Here is a 13050-nt window from a genome sequence, read left to right on the forward strand (position 1 = left end):
TGAAGGAAAGCAAATGTTATGCTTTGTGCAAGGATTCTTTGGTTATTCACTGAAGTATTTGTTCTGAAAGCAGTTTTTTATCTACTAAAATAAAGAACTTCCAAATATTTTTTTAACTAAATATGTCATTTTTTAATGAATTGTTCACTTATAATTACTCATTTTCAAAATCTTTCATTTTATAAGCATATGCTACAACATTTTTTGTGTCTGACCCGCAGTGATGCACCTAAGGCCAGTTTCATAAGTCTAGATATATCTAGGGCTGATAGGATTCGGTACTAAAAAGATACACATCAGAAGGGAAAACTGTTCCCTAGAGAAGACACCATTCTCTAAAATAGATTTGAAGAAAAGGCTCAGAAGTGCTGTGTCTGAGAAGTCCCACTGAACTCAGGAAAGGTCAGTGTGGTCTCCTTTTCCTTCCATGTGGAGATGTGGATCCTCAGAGGCCTGATTTAGCAATAACATGTGCTGTGTTGTTTTTCTGATCATTGCATTAGAAACTGCAGAAGGGTTTGAATTTTTTTTGTCTTAATTCCTTTGAAAGTATGAAACAATATGTGGTGAATTTGAAAAATATACACTACAAATTCATCAAACACATTTTTCTATGAGGCTAAAATTGTATTTGATCTATTAGAAAGAATGTTACTTAGTACCACTTAAACAAGTATGCTGTCCTAAAGAGTAGTGTGTGTGTGTGTGTAATATTTGCCTTTCATTCATCTGTCTGTACAGTCTTATCTTGTATTCTCTCTCTCTCTCTCAAAAATAAGTAAATAAATAAAAATTAAAAAAGGAAAGAATAAAGAAATGAATACTTTGGACTTACCTGTAGTTCATAGATGTTCTGGTCCATCCACAGTTCAGAACATAGTGAGAGATTTTGACAGGAAAGACATAATCTCTCCAAGTAATATTCTTGTGCTTGCTTAAAAACCACAATCAGAGAGTGTAAAGGAAAATTTTGGGGAAATTTTCCACTATTTCTTGGCAGAATTATGGGACAGCCTGTTGTTTCTCATTTTTTTTATAAACCAGGTTGATGTAAAAAGTAGTCTCTATACAGCTTAAATCAAAGCACAGTCTTCTTGTACACAGGTACACAGATAATGGATAATCTTAGGAACAGAACTTACATAACGTGATATAGGTGCTGGTGCCCATCTTGATGTTTCACATTACAGACACTGTACAGTAATCAATTCTATATGTAATTTTTTCTTTCTCATATAATAAAATTATTTGATTCATTGATTCTGGATTGATCCAGATATTCGTCTATTCCTGTAATTTCCAGTAATTCCAACATTCACAGGTAATATTCTGCAAGTAGTGGAAATACTTGGAGTTTAAGGAAAATACTTAAACCTGTCTGTTTTAATCTTCACTTTGATTTCAAATAAGGAATACAGACTAAGTATGCTTGAAAAGCAAGCTGGCTGCTACCTTTGGTCAAAGATGCTTCAGTGCTCATATAGCTTTTTGAACCTTCCAGGACTTATATATTAAATCAACTAGATTTATGTATTAAATATTCATATTCATGTGACATTCTATATTTGAGTTCTTCACCTTAAGAGTTGGATTACAGGCAGAAGTTATCCCTTCAGATTGCTTTAATTATGGTTGCCCATTATATTCTGTGCGTCTTGAAGTGGTGTTGAGTATTGGACTGATAAAATAAGGGTATTGTTGTTCTGTCACAATGACTTGGAAATAGTTATTTAATTTAAATGACTGTAGTGCTTCCCAGCTGTTATAAGTGTTTTGACCATAAGTGGTTTACGTTTTGTGCAGAAACTGTGATTCCATTTTCTTCAAAAGTTGTAAATATAAATATATGTATATATGTTTACTGTGTGTTTCACAAGGCTTGAAGATGTTTTTAGAAAAACAAGATTTTTCAGCTTACAGATATAAATACATCTCCAAATGCAACACACATAACAGAATTTGATAAGTGTCTGTCCTGTTTTTCCCTGACCATGGCTATTCTTTTTTTTCCCTGAACTTATTCCTAACCAGTATAAGTGAAAGAAAGAGCTGAATGTGTCTAAAACAATAGTTTTTGTGCCTCTATGCCATTTAGCTCTCACTGATATGCTTGCTGTTGCAGAGGTAGAGCAAGTGTTTATAACTGTACTTTTTTTTTCTAACTGTGTGATTGGAAATGTCGTGATATAACTATATCAAAGAATATATCATGTATTAGTGGCACTGAGCACCAAATACAAAGGCTCAACAGAAATCTATGGATAAGGACAACAAAGACATTGTGTGGTAGTGAGACTACTACTCTCGCTAACACCAGAAGTAAGCTTCTCTGAGTTAGCATCTTTTATGACAGATTTAGGGCCTTGCAAGTTTGTCAAGCAAGAATTAGCCGGCAATCATAGATATGAAAGTGTGTATGGAAGAGAATCCAAAAGACTTAGCAATTCTTACCTTTGATGGGATATATTTGAAACTAAGCACTTTTGGCATTCAAATACTACAGTTGGTCAATGATGTGCTACTGAACACAGACCAATGTTATTTTTAATTAAATAACAGCAAGATACATACTGAATCAGGAGTCAGTTTTTCATTTTACTCTTCTTGAAACATCCAGACACTGCATCCTTGTTTACAGGTCTGATTTTTTTCTACATGTATGTTGACACCCATATTTCCTTGGTCATTACATATGACTTTAAGTGTACCTACTGAGCTGTGTACAGTGGGAAATAATGAGGTCTTTTTGTCATTGCTTTTCATTCTCATTATAAAAAACTCATACAACAGAAATCTAGTTTAAGATTTCAGGTTCACAACATCACAGTGATGCTTATACTAAGTGTCTTAGTTTAGCAGTGTCAACAGTTGCTTAAGTACAGCACTGAGAGGTAGTGGTGTTTATAAATTGCCTTCACAGTATGGCTGAACTGTGTGTGCCAAGCCATTAAAAGCATCTGTAACTTAAAAGAGGGGAAATAATTTTGTGCTGGGAATCTAGCAGAGTCCATTCTCTTTTGTGAGAAAGTATTTAAATGAATGACCACTTGTCCAACAATAGAGAAAACTTGGATAAGTAAGGAAAGGTAGATTCTTAATAATGATAACCAAGGTCGACATTTTTAAAAGTGTGTACTATTAGTCATGGAAATGCAGAGTCTAATCTTAAAAGCTTTCTCACAAGGAAAGTTTTCTTGTTTATAATAACAGTGCTCACCAGAGTAAATGGACTAAGACCAAACTTCTCTCTTACTGACTTTGTGTACATAAGTTATATAACCACTGAGTGTCTAACATTGGATTTTGCTTTAGAGAGAGCTGTGGAAGGTCCTGGATTTCAGCCATACTGGTCCCTGATTCTGCAAAAGACAGGAGTAGAAGAAGGGGAGTCCCATTACCTAAAATTCAGTATCATCTGCTGAAGTTATTAATAGTTTTTTTATCATGTTCAACAGCAGGGCATCTCATGGTTGGTGGATTCTTCCCTGTGCAATTCAGAACAATACAGTTAAAACAAAATTCTCCTTTCTACAGAAAGAACATAACAAGGCAAAAACTATTTTTAAAATGGGGTAACATTGCCACCACTGCCCAGTGGTAATAACCCTTAAGCTACTTGTAGCTGCTTGGCTAACCAGGTTTTTTATAGCCACACTTACATTTTTTAAAATATTTTCACAAGTGATTCATTCATAAATAATGAGAAATCTTTCAAATTACTAATTTCACTCTTTTTTCAGACACCTGAGATATAGAAGGGCTTAGAAACGCAATTTCTTGAGAAGCTTCAAAGCTGACCAAAGTGAGATGTTCCCATTTTCAGTGATTGCTTAAGGTTTCCCTCCTGCAGAGTGATTTAAATTGAGGCAGCAAACTGTGTAGATGAAAACAAGAAGACTTTCATCTTATTTCCAATGTTTATGACAGACTGGGCGGTGCTTGGAGGAAGATGCATGTATAAACAGGCTGTAAGGTAAAATACTGGCAAATCTTCAAGCACCATAAATTGGGCATGCATCATGCTGAAGTGCCTTCTTAGCAGAGAAAAACAGTCCTTGTAGATGCTTATCTCAGAGATGTTACACAAAATAGCTAGCGATTTTGAGAGAAGTGATTCAGGTGATGGAATTGTTATACTTTCTCCTGAGATCAGTTTGTACCCATTGCAAATGAAAGAAAATGTGATAATATCTATGTCAGTAGGGAAAATATGTTCTTTGGGTTGGGTTAATTAAAACACGTTAGCTATATTTAGCTGAGACTCCACCATTTCTCCTTGTCTAGCAGCACGTCATCACTCCTGGGACAAATTTTCCAAAGCCCTCAGATTCACGAAAGGTTCATGTTCTTGGAGTGCTGAATAGTGAACATTTACTCCATGTACTGCTCAATTCTTTTTCCTTTGTGAACTTTCCTTCCAAAAAGTACATCTAATTTACAACATCTCTGATTTTGATGAATTTTAACTCTGTGTACTATACCTTTTTATATACTAAAGAAATATATTATTCAGTTTTTCAAATATTCAGCCATAATATAAGCTTTCACTGGTGAAATTTTGCTCAGATAGGGATAAATACGATGTTAACTAGTTTTTTCCCCTTTCCCTTCAATTTCTGTAAAAAAAGTTGATGTTGCTCTTGTTCTTCAGGTTCAGGGTAAGGACAGAATAGCTAAGTCTCTCAACATGGAAGAATTTAGGCAGCAAGAAACAAATGCAATTCTGTAATCCATGATGACTGTAGAACCCAGCACAGAGGTTGGGGGGCTCTTCTAACCAGGTCAACTACATCTGGTTGCTCAGGGCTGTGTCTAGCTGGGTTTGAATGTTCCCAAGGTTGGAGGCAGTATGACACCTCTGGGTAACGTGTTCCAGTGTTTGAACAGCCTCAAAATAGAAAAGGGGAAAAAAAAAAAAGAAGAAACAGAAAGAAAAAAAAAGAAAAACTCATCTAGTTAAGTTGAATGGCTTGTGTTTCAGTATGTGCCCACTGCCAACATTAAGAGTCTGACTCCATCTTCTTTATTCTCTCCCATAGGTAACTTATGCACTTCTATAAAATCACCGTAGACCATCTCTTCTCCATGCTAGACAGGTCATCTCTCCTGCTATGAGACATGCTTCAGTAGCTTCTTCCTCTTTGTGTCCTGTTGCTCAACTTGCTCCAGAATGCCCAAGTCTCTGATAAAATAAGGCTACTATTGTTTCCTGCAGTGACTTGGAAATAGCTCTTTAATGTGAATAACTATAATGCTTCCCAACTGGTTCAAGACTGGTAGTGTTCTGGATGGCTTAGGCCTGTACTCAGTATCCAGACATGCCTCACCAGTGAGAAGCAATGAGGAAGTATCATGTTCCTTGGCCTGCTGGCAGTGCTCTTCCTAATGCATTGCCAACATGCCTGCAACCCAGGACATTGTCTGAGTTGGCCTACTTTGCCTCAAGGACATGTATCCCAGTATCTGTTTGTACCCAGCTGCAGCTGTGTTGGCAGGTGCAAGCACACTGTTGCCCAGGTCGTGCCTGGGCCCACTCAGAGGTTCTTTGATAAGTGATGCTACACCTACAACTCTGGACGGATACAATGCTGTGACTCTGTTTATGCTTCTGAGTGTGTAATGCTGTCACTGAATCATTCCAAAAGAGATTGGCTGTCAACATTTTCATTCTTATGTATGGCTAGTGGTCAGTCTTTTTTTATTTCTCTTTTTACTATTTTCAACAGCACTTGCCCAGCAAAGAAGAAACTGCGCTTCATGTTTTTTGGCAGTTTCAGAAAGTTCAAAATCACAGCTTCCAGGAAAAACAATCTCAAATTAACTTGTTTTATTTCCAGACCAGTGCATGCATGCTGTAGAACAGGCCTGGCATGGTAGTACTTTTAATAGCTCAGCTAAACTGGATGCTGCTTGCAGGCCTGCAGCAACAAGCTGCCTTTCCAGTGGTGCTCAGATGCCATGGCAACTGCCGCTTTATAAGCAGACAGAGAACTATCCAAGCCCCTGAGCCTACCAATTGCCCAGTTACTGATGCTTTGCAGGTTCTAATAAAGATGAGGGGTTACACTAAGCCTGGTGTGGGCAGCCACAACTTTAGTGACTTCAAAGGGTTTTTTCCCACTCTCACCTCCACTGAACTTATTTCAGTGTCAGTGAAATAATTCTCATTGAGTACAAATGGCTTAGAGAGAAACTAGTGGGTAGAACTTAACTGGTCAAGTTAGAAGTATTTGTCAAATCTAATAATAAGTGAACTAAAGGAAATCTATCTAATTTACTTTTTTATTAAGATGTGGAAGTTGGAAATGGCTGTGGATAGGAAAATCCTTTTTTTTTTTTAACACTTCCATTAGAAACTGAAGATCCTGTTCAGGGAAGTAAGACCAGGATGTATTAGAAAAATGAATTACGAGCAGTTTACATCAGTTTCTTGCAAAAGCAATTTGTCTTACTGTCACTACACAAGAGGCATTTATCTTTGTTTTGAAAATGTAACAAAGCAAAAAGCATGGGAATGTCAAAGGGCACACTCGTACATTTGCCAGATAAACCTGAATTAGGATAATATGCTATAATGTTACAACAAACCAATGTTCTATCTTTGCTTTTTTGTATTTATGACAGCCTTTTTCGTATTTACACAGCATCAAAGCCCTGTCTGTTTCTCACTCTGCTCCCACAAGACTGTAGATGCACTTTAGCCAGAGAAGGGATACAACCAGACAGATGACTCAGACTAACCAAAGAGCTATTCTGTACTACACATCACCGTGGTCAGCAATAAAATGGAGGGAAAAGAGCTTAGGTAAAAGCTTAGGTAAGTTACCATCTTTTCCCTGGGAGCTGGTAGGACATTAGTCTACCCATGGGAGGTGACAAGCAATTGCCTCTGCATGACTGCTTTTTGGTTTCTTTCTTTCTTTCTTTCTTCTACATCTTCACTTATTAAAGTATTTTATCTCAACTCACAAGATTTCACATTTCCAGTCTTCCTTTTCTTTTCCCCTGTTCTGCTAGGGCTTGGAGAGAAGTTTGTGTTCTGTGTTGCTTAGCTGCCTACAACCCACAACAGCATTACAGCATTACACGAACTATTACATTATCAGGGCAGCACTTTTTTGGTGTGTGTTTAAAGCATACGAAATAGTAGAATTGAAATGCGTGCTGTGTGATTTTTGTGCTATAAAATCTATGCAAGCAAGGGACGTTCAACAGGCATAGAGATTACCCCCAGACTGGAGATCACTGTGAAAGGAGGTAACACCACTGAACCCCTCTGACCCTTACCATATCTTTCTTGTCATTCAGTAGTTAATGACATGGACTGACAAGAGAGCCTTTAAACCGCTAAGCAGTTTTTTTTTTGCTGAGCAGTGATTGCACACAATGTCAGGGCTTTCTCTCATTCCAGCTCTGCCTCACCTGTTGGTGCACAAAAAAGCCCTACTTCTTAGCTGAAAGATTCATGGCCTTCTGTTCCTTACTGGATCCACCAAGTTTGCTGAAAAACTTCTTTTCAGTCTTTTCCAAGTCATAAAAATCAGAGATGCTGATAGAGTTTTCAACTTCAGTCTCATTTCATAGAATCATAGAATCACAGAATATCCCGGGTTGGAAGGGACCCACAAGCATCACTGAGTCCAACCTCTGGCTCCACACAGCACCACGGAAAATCCAAACCCTATGTCAAAGTGCACTTTACAGACTTCTTTAACTCCATCAACTTGGTGCTATGAACAGTGCCCTGGGGAGCTTGTACCACTGCCACACCTCACTACTGATAGATTTCTCTTGTTTCAGAGACCTGCAAGTCTATACAAGCACATCTTCCTGATCATTTTTTTTACTCTTTCTGCCTCCCGCTCTCCTTAGATGCGACATATGATGCTTTTATTAGTCAGCCTTAATAAAACAGCTTGAGCTAGAAATCAGTGCTAGTATAAAAACTCAGATGAGCAGCTTCAAATCCTCTCTGTTTAAAGAAAATACATACATTTTTTCTAATGAAGACAAACATACCTACAGAAGCGAGGGATCTGGAACTCTAAAAAGACATAAGCATGTGTTTAACTGTACATATGTTCTTAAATATCCCAGCACTCGGTGAGAATTAAAGCATGTGGTTATTTGATCTGAGGTTACTATCTCTAATTCTCACAGCTGTGAAGGAAGGTGATGTTGCAATCAAAATTGAGAAGGCTATAGTGTTAAGGATGTCATGTTAAAAATAACATTTTGCTCCTTACTGTGATTACAAATGCCATGATAGAAGAGCACTTGTCTTTCACAAGGCTGATTGATTGATTCACTGATTGACTTTTGTCAAGCATTGGACATGAAATGGAGAATCACCATACAAATGGGCAGGGCTAACCTACTGACAGGCCTGATAATGATGTAAGGGTGTCCATTGGAGGACTTTGAGTCACTAGGATGGGGAATTGATTTCTGTCAGACTCCTTCGGGGCTTCCAAGAAATGTTATCTATTTGTGAACACTGCACCACTTGAAGAAGGTCCTTCCTCCTCTGTGAAGGACTAGCACTACTGGAAGAACAAGGTGAAATACACCTGTTGTCATCATTGCTTGAGGTGTAACTGAAGAAGAACTGGCTAATGGCACTGAAGCTGGCTCTGGAAAGGGCGCATTATCATGTACTTTGAGTTAAGATACATTCATGCTATGAATTAATCATAGATTGTACTTTTTGCCTGGACATGTTTGATAATTGTGTTTTACTTACAAATTACTTACTTAATTGTGTTTTACTTATCTCTGGATTACTTGACAAAAAAGTGTGAGCTTATGCAGTGCTCTAAGCCTGGGTGAGCTATTTCCTTTACATGACCTGGAAAGACTGAACATGTTCATACTGCAGACCAGTACACAGAAGGCTGCACAAAGCTTTAATCTTTCAGGCAACAGTGTGGCATGCCTTGCAGTCTGAATTTTTCCCAGACTGGTGAACAGCAGTGCTCCTGGAAAGAGAGTGGATGCTGGGAGCCAACCTGTGCATGTTTGCTGTCCAACTTTGTGTTTCTTTTATCAGAATGGGCCGAGTCTAGTGGCTGCCTCATGGACATGCCCTCCCCCATTGTCTCTGTCTGGACAATGTACTCTCATCCCCTGGATCTGGACATTACATGACTTTTGCCTTGTGATTTTTAATTTAATCACTGCTGCTTCCTCCTTAGTCATCACAGCATCATGCAGTGTAAAATGTCAAGACAGAATTTGAAGACACAAATAATAAGACACTTTTTTTTTTAATGGTAACACCTTTCTTATGATCTCTTTTCTGTTATTACCCATTACACACGGTGTCTTGTCATTAACTTATACCTCTTGCATTTCAAAATGTGGTGTGCTGGATCAGATGTGGCTCTGACAGTGTGACAAGTACCTTTGCCACAATTACTTCTGTGTTTTCACCACCCACAAGGTGACATATTCTGATATATGAACTCTGCAATGCTAGATTTTCTATCAGCACACGTGTTTGGGAGTGTTTTGTACTGCTGGTTCGAGTATTACAGCAGTTCATACAGAAAGTACTGTTTTAAGTTTGTCATATCCACAATGATGAAGGAAATATAAATGCGTGCTGAACATTATTACCAATAGTTATAGCAGTGCATAGAGCATTTTTCATTGTTTAGTTGGTTATTCCCCAAATAAGAACTACAGTGGAAATAAAAAATTTAAGTTCAATTTGTCAGAAAGTAACAGTTTAAGTAGCACTGGCAGTACCAAAAAAGAAGTCACTGAACACAAATATTTATGATAAGCAATGGGATGAATCTTTTTTTCCCTTATACATTTTCTTTCTATTTCCATTCCAGCTTCACTTTTTTTTACCACCTGGATTAGCTGTGGCATCATTATATCACATTTTTCTGTTATTGTATCCATTCATTGATCTGGCCTGATTTGATCTGGCCTAGTTAGGAATTACCTTGGCTATCACAATAAATTGTTTCTGCAGAATCACTTGACATGCTTCGTCACTGGCTCTGCCCACCTCTTGAAGAACAACCTGGTAGAAAAATCTTCTGTGTAATTTAATTGCTCCCATCCTTCTTTCCTCCATCAACGGTTGCTACAGAACTATAAAAACATTTTTGTTTGTTTGTTTGTTGAAATCAGTACTGTAGGAATGACTTGGGGAAGAGTTTCCACACCCAGAATATCAAACCGATGCTGCATCAACACACAGGCCAAACACACGCAACAGTCAGCTGCTGTGAAAGTGTGCATGTGTGCTGGAAATGGACAAGAAACGCTTTCCTTCTCCCTTCGCAGATAAATTATAATGACTATGTAGTTACTCCTGTTAAGGGAGTTGAGTTACTACTTTTAAGCACATTTTGTCTTAATGTGGTATTGAAGGCAGTAGTTTAGTCGTGGAAGTTCAAAGACCTGTTGAAATTGATCTCGGTTATTTCCTTCAGCTTAAGAAGAATTCACAGCTGGAAATTAAAAGCTGTGAAAAAATGATATTGTTAAATTACTGAAAGGCATAGATATAATTGCAATTATTTTTGCAGGCTAAACAAAAAGTTCTGATTGTATTGACTAAACACTGTGGTACAAGTGGAGAAGGCCAACTTAGAAGTTGGCTGTAACTTCCCATTAAAAATGGACTAAGACTCTGTCCATTAACTGAACCAAGTTTCATTATAAAAGAAAAATAAACACTCAGGTGGTAACTACTGCATCTTTTCACAAGACAAGCTGACTCATACAAATTATTCATGTATGCTTGTGCAGAAATTAATTATGCAATGTGATTTTCATTGCTAAGATCTTTTATGAAGCCTTAAAATAAAAATATATGAAAAGAGCATAACCAAGTGTAATGATTTCACTATATGTGGGAATCAACACAGTTAGCATTATTCATTGCAATGCTCACTGCAGTGCTCATTGCAAAGCTTACTTCAGGAACACACAGAGGGACATGAGCTTATATTTGAAGATAGAAACTAGAATAACCAATTCAAATGCAGTCCAAACCATAAAAATGGAGTTTGAGGTCTGGGCCAGACTACCTTTTAAGGATAGGGTGTTCCATGTGAACAGTACGTCCATAAATAAACTAAACATATTTGGGATATTCAGAGTAGACAGAAAAATAGAATGTAAAATGACTACATACTCATGGTCCCACACTCTATGGACCTGCAGAACTAAATATGATTTACACCTTTATCATGCAGCAGTATGGAATCTGATGGAAAATAATAAAGACAGCATTAGAGTACAGCTCCTTCTGTGTCAGAGAGGAAGAAGTATTAATCGGAGCTCCGCAATAACTGCAAATGTCTGAGAATACCCATAAGTACTGTTGAGAAGCAGAGCTTTCTGTGCAACACCAGAGGCATACTGGAATGACAGAATGGAGGAATAATTACCAGATGTGTGATGACCATTGCTGTTCAACATGCTTTGCATAGCAATGATTATTCTGAGTGCCCTCATCAACCTGTTCAAACTGTCAAGAATGAGAAACCTGGCAGGTAAATGGAAGTCAGATGGCAAAAATGTTTGGCGTAAGGGTTAGTATTCCTTTTGTTGTTGGAAATAACATGCATACTCAATGTACAGATAAAGACTTAATTCATAAAGGGCACTTGAGCAACAAAAGCGTTGGTGATGATTTGTTTGCTGTGTGAACAACATATGGATGAACTCACTCAGGCCACTTTGCCTAATTGTTGAAGATGAGAATGTTCTGAAACTGTGCAAAGTGGTATATCCCTGGCAACCCACACAAGAAGGAATGTAGCAGAGGGAATAACCTGCAGCCTAAGATCTGTTTCATCCTGAATTTGAAAGAAAAGATTCGAACATATATATGAAAGAAGTATGAAAAAATCACACTCCCAATCTTTTTAGATTTGACTATCCCAGTTCATTCAGGACCACTTTATTTATGGCCTCAACTAAATGTTTTCAAAGCTCTAGCACTACACTGTTCTCTATGGACAGACAGCTAAAATGAACCTCTCCTTTAGTTCTCCAGAACTACAGCTTTCTTTCCAATGAGGAAGCTGAGAGTATCTCCTTTTGTCACAAGGTTCATGTTGTTCACTGTGGTCAGCTGCATAGTCCAGAGAAAGTTCCTGAAAGGACCATGTTTCAAGACATGACTTCTTAGCATGGCATGTTTTAAGAAACTGTAAACAGCAATGACACCAGCAAGGGCTTGTGACAAAATAGAAAGTGATACAGCATAAATGATTGATTCTCCCTCTATTTTAAAAGTAGTTCTCTATGCAAACACATCAGATCACTAATTTGTATTTACATCATTTCAGTCTAGTATATTTTTTCTGTAATTTTGGCTTTGTGGGGCCCAGAAAAAACAGGATACAAAGATCACATATTGGCACAGGGAGTATGTTAATATACTCCTATTTCTTTTTCAGACTATGCTTATGCCATTAAGATAATATGATTCAAGTCTAAGGTCTAGTGTGTATAACAGAAATCAGCTAAAATGACTGTGCTTGACTGTACCCAGCTTAGCAAAACTCTTTGTAATTTTCCTGCCTTTATAGAAAACCTCTTGATTAAATTCTGACTGTTAGATCTGTAAAAATTGGGCATCCAAAACACACATGTATGTGCTCATGTGCATAAGTTCATATATACAAGAACATAAAAAATCACTGAGAGGTAGGAAGGATACCTTGTAGGATTCATCTAAATGAGAAGGCAAGGCATCATCTGATATCTTAGAGCCCTAATGCTCTATAACATCAAATAAAGACTTTGGATTCATTTTTGAAAACAGCAGAGTTTTGTATAGTGAATAGCATGGTATTTTTACGTTGAAGGTGCCCATCTTCCGCTCCTTCAAAAGTTGTCTTGTTCATTTATTTATTTCTGATGGAGGTAAATAGTCAGATTAGAGTTTCTACTTTACTTTCTTGGCAAAGTACTCAAGGCAAATTCTTCTATTAAATTATTAGAATATATGAGAAAGAAAAAAAAACACAAAAAAAAAACCTGATGATACTGCTCTTCTGCTCTGGCAAAAAAAAG

The sequence above is a fragment of the Cyrtonyx montezumae genome, unplaced genomic scaffold (genome assembly GCF_038088225.1).
Source record: "Cyrtonyx montezumae isolate F1298 unplaced genomic scaffold, pur_monq_1.0 scaffold_30, whole genome shotgun sequence".
Classification (NCBI taxonomy): domain Eukaryota; kingdom Metazoa; phylum Chordata; class Aves; order Galliformes; family Odontophoridae; genus Cyrtonyx; species Cyrtonyx montezumae.